The 4,836-nt window shown below is 42.5% G+C and overlaps 1 pseudogene; it reads right to left on the bottom strand.

Annotated features, from left to right (window-relative positions):
• Positions 1-2,203: 2,203 nt before the first annotated feature.
• LOC129626891 (spindle and kinetochore-associated protein 3-like) lies at positions 2,204-4,482 on the bottom strand (annotated as a pseudogene).
• Positions 4,483-4,836: the final 354 nt, after the last annotated feature.

Genomic DNA, 4,836 nt, shown 5'->3' with positions numbered 1-4,836 from the left:
AAATAAATTAGCTTATAATTTGGGAACTACTTTTGTTTGCATCATACTTAGAGTAGCTTCAATCATAGTGAAAAGTTAGGAAGATGTGATGAATGTAAAAGTCACTTCATTTTAATTTGGATCTATTTCATGCATCTGAGGAATGGTCCTATTGGCTCAACTCTGATATCCCTCTGGCAGCCTCTGCAGAGGTTGCACCTTGTCAGCGCTGGAGGGTGCTTATACATTTTTATCCAGATAAACATAGAGGTGCCAGACTGATCTGTCATAATTGTTTCAGGGGGATGGGAAGGAAGGCTTGAAGGAGGCTTGATGATGATAAGAGAGAAGTGGGGACTGGTGATGCCACTCAGCGCAGGTCAAAGCAGAGGGATCAGGCATGAGACCATTTTTGTTTGGGACTCGGGCCTCTGAACTTGAAGAGCAAATTTTAAGGTCAGCAAGGGATAGAGGATGGGAAACAACCAGAAATTCTTTTTTTTTTTTTTTTTCATATAATGTTCTTTGTTTCCCATCTCCAACTCTCCTGTTTCACTCATACCCCTCTGGTTGTCACACCATTTCCTCTTTCCCTCCTTGAGCAAAACTTATGAAAAGAGCCATCTCAGTCCATTGTCTTTGCTTCTTCACCTCCGACCTCTCCACTCAACTCTAGACACCAGTCCTGAGCACTCCGGCACATTCATCAGTGCTGTCAGTAACAGTGACTTTGCCAAGTCCAGCGGTAATTCTGTCTTTTTTTACTTGGATTCTCAACAATACTGATAGAATCGATCACTCTCCTTGAAATATGTTCTTCCTGTTTCCCTGGCTGCTTCTCAATCTCCTTTGCTAGATTTTTCTGCCTTTTTCCATCTTCTAAAATGAGAACTCCAGGATTTGTTCCTTAGTACACTGTGAATATACTCACTCCTCCTTAAGCAATCCTGTCCACTCTGCGGACTTATATATACCAAGCCACAGTAAACAGTGTACAAAAGGTTGATACAGTTCAGGAGTTAGCATCATTATACTATAAGGTTGACCAGAGCTTACCTTGAAAAACAAGGTAACATTATACTTAGCAAAACTTAAATTATAACTACACAGTAGTTCCTGGGACAGAGAATAAGTTTTTCTTTAGGGACAAGAGACACAACGTGACGGGTCTTCCCACATGACTTGCAAGGCACAACCATAAAAAAGGATAATCTTTGCTGAATCAGCCCGATGTAGATCATAAGGCTCTTGGGCTCCATGGACAGGGCAGCCTGATGCTCTCAGAGACAGGTCCGCAGGCACAGCTGACAGTCCAGAGAGGAGCACCCACTCAGGAGGACGCCCAGGATCTTCCAGAGGATGAGGCTCGGGCTCTGTTGGGCTCCGAGCTACATGGGAGTCTGGGGAGGTCACAGTCATGTGCTGGAAGGGCTGATTTGAGAGAATGAAATTGACAAGTTAGAGGAAAACATCCATCCTGACATGACAGCAGCCAAGTGTATAAGTCCAAATGTTTGAGACACCCACTTCAGTTTAGCTACCGAGGCCTGTAAATTCCTTTTTTTCTGAATCAGTTTAGGCTGTCTTTTGTAAACAACAGTGTCTTAAAGAGCACTGTTGAAATAAAAGGTGTAGAAGACTTGGGACAGTCATCAGAGGAGACAGTGGGCAGAGCCAATCCCAAGGAAGAAGCCCAGCTCTAGCAACAACTGTCCAGCCCTGAGAAGACTGAAGGTGGTCTCATGTGAGTGGCAAACAGTAACGTTTAAATTTCAAAAATTATTTATCCTGCTGCTGCTGCTAAGTCACTTCAGTCGTGTCCGACTCTGTGTGATCCCACAGACAGCAGCCACCAGGCTCCCCCATCCCTGGGATTCTCCAGGCAAGAACACTGGAGTGGGTTGCCATTTCTTTCTCCAATTTATCCTACTTCCTAATATTATTTAAACCACACAGTTACACGAGTCAGGGTAAACTTGAAATAAATGAAATAATAATGATCTTTCAAAACTGAGTAGCTGATCTACACATCAACAAGACAGGTTAGATTAAATCAAACTTAACAAAAAGCATTTTATGACATCAGTGTCCATACTCATCTTTAATATGAGTCAGTTTTTCAAAAGGGGGAAGACGTAGGGGAATGTCAAAAACAAAGTGAGACCAGATTTGCTTTCATCTCTGTTCGGTTTCTATAATGGAAGGATGGACCCACATCATTTCTTCACCAGTTTTCTTTGTTGCCAGCATCTCACACGTTCTGTCCTCCATGCCGACGAAGGAATAGTTCGCTGGGTGGCACCACTCTAATTGCTACCAGAGTCGCTAGGTTTGAGTTACATTTTGACAAAATCTGGCAAATATCTTTTGGAATCTTCTATAGTAACTTCTGGAGGTGTAGGTGTTTTGAGAAGATTCTTGTAAGAAGAAATCGTAGGAGAAGAGGGACCTGCAAAATTCTCAAAGCACTTGTCTGAATTTGAAGCTAACAATGCACTTTCTTTCATTTCCAAATCATTTGATGAACTGTTTGCTTTTGATAATGGATAATTTGTGGATTTTTTTCACAGCTATTTGTAAGGCCTCCCCAGACAGCCATTTTGCTTTTTTGCATTTCTTTTCCATGGGGATGGTCTTGATCCCTGTCTCCTGTACAATGTCACGAACCTCATTCCATAGTTCATCAGGCACTCTATCTATCAGATCTAGTCCCTTAAATCTATTTCTCACTTCCATTGTATAATCATAAGGGATTTGATTTACCTCATACCTGAATGGTCTAGTAGTTTTCCCTACTTTCTTCAATTTCAGTCTGAATTTGGCAATAAGGAGTTCATGGTCTGAGCCACAGTCAGCTCCCGGTCTTGTTTTTGCTGACTGTATAGAGCTTCTCCATCTTTGGCTGCAAAGAATGTAATCAATCTGATTTCGGTATTGACCATCTGGTGATGTCCATGTGTAGAGTCTTGTGTTGTTGCAAGTTGTTTGCTATGACCAGTGCATTCTCTTGGCAAAACTCTATTAGCATTTGCCCTGCTTCATTCTGTATTCCAAGGCCAAATTTGCCTGTTACTTCAGGTGTTTCTTGACTTCCTACTTTTGCATTCCAGTCCCCTATAATGAAAAGGACATCTTTTTTGGGTGTTAGTTCTAAAAGGTCTTGTAGGTCTTCATAGAGCCATTCAACTTCAGCTTCTTCAGCGTTACTGGTTGGGGCATAGACTTGGATTACTATAATACTGAATGGTTTGCCTTGGAAACGAACAGAGGTTATTCTGTCATTTTTGAGATTGCATCCAAGTACTGCATTTCGGACTCTTTTGTTAACCATGATGGCTACTCCATTTCTTCTAAGGGATTCCTGCCCTCAGTAGTAGATATAATGGTCATCTGAGTTAAATTCACCCATTCCAGTCCATTTTAGTTTGCTAATTCCTAGAACGTCGATGTTCACTCTTGCCATCTCTTGTTTGACCACTTCCAATTTGCCTTGATTCATGGACCTGACATTCCAGGTTCCTGTGCAATATTGCTCTTTACAGCATCGGACCTTGCTTCTATCACCAGTCACATCCACAACTGGGTATTGTGTTTGCTTTGGCTCCATCCTTTACTTTGCCAACAAAGGTCCATCTAGTCAAGGCTATGGTTTTTCCAGTGGTCATGTATGGATGTGAGATTTGGACTGTGAAGAAAGCTGAGTGCCGAAGAATTGATGCTTTTGAACAGTGGTGTTGGAGAAGACTCTTGAGAGTCCCTTGGACTGCAAGGAGATCCAACCAGTCCATTCTAAAGGAGATCAGCCCTGGGTGTTCTTTGGAAGGAATGATGCTAAAGTTGAAACTCCAGTACTTTGGCTACCTCATGTGAAGAGTTGACTTGCTGGAAAAGACCCTGATGCTGGGAGGGATTGGGGGCAGGAGGAGAAGGGGACGACAGAGAATGAGATGGCTGGATGGCATCACTGACTCAATGGACATGAGTTTGAGTGAACTCCAGGAGTTGGTGGTGGACAGGGAGGCCTGGCATGCTGCAGTTCATGGGGTCGCAAAGAGTCAGACATGACTGAGCGACTGAACTGAACTGAACTGAATTTGTGGATACCAAAGCCGTGCTGCTCTTTGCAGAAGGGACTTTCAAACCAGGAGTGCAGAAGGGAGAATGGGTGTGCTCAGCATTATTTTTTTCCAACGGCTGGGTCTTGAGGCCAGGAGTGGCAAAGACATTATCATTGGGCACTCGTTCTATTTCTGTGGTCTCCTCACTGTTAGTCTTCACATTTTTAAGTCCAATTGTGTAATCGTCATTTAAGCACATAGTATATTCAGAGATACCAAAGTGTTCTAATTTAGGAGTTACACACTCAAAATCATCCATATTTAGTGCACATTTTGGAGCTTTTACTAGTGACTATTTGGAAAATAGAGTTAAAATTTTTGGCTCCTCTTTCTGGTTGTTTACTGCTTGGGGTGAGTTTGGCAGAACTTGAGATACAATGTACTATTCAAGTAATATTTAGTGCTCTAAGCACTTCTGTTTCTGAGAAGTCACCGCGTAGTTCACAATTTTCTGATTTTGGACTTGGGTAGTACATTGTATCCCAAGTTCTGCCAAACTCACCCCAAGCAGTAAACAACCAGAAGAAAGAGCCAAAAAAGATCTTCACGACCCAGATAATCACGATGGTGTGATCACTCTCCTAGAGCCAGACATCCTGGAATGTGAAGTCAAGTGGGCCTTAGAAAGCATCACTACAAACAAAGCTAGTGGAGGTGATGGAATTCCAGTTGAGCTATTTCAAATCCTGAAAGATGATGCTGTGAAAGTGCTGCACTTAATATGCCAGCAAATTTGGAA

This window comes from Bubalus kerabau, chromosome 14 (assembly GCF_029407905.1).
Source record: "Bubalus kerabau isolate K-KA32 ecotype Philippines breed swamp buffalo chromosome 14, PCC_UOA_SB_1v2, whole genome shotgun sequence".
In the NCBI taxonomy this organism is placed as follows: domain Eukaryota; kingdom Metazoa; phylum Chordata; class Mammalia; order Artiodactyla; family Bovidae; genus Bubalus; species Bubalus kerabau.
This window is presented reverse-complemented; position numbering and strand designations above follow the sequence as displayed.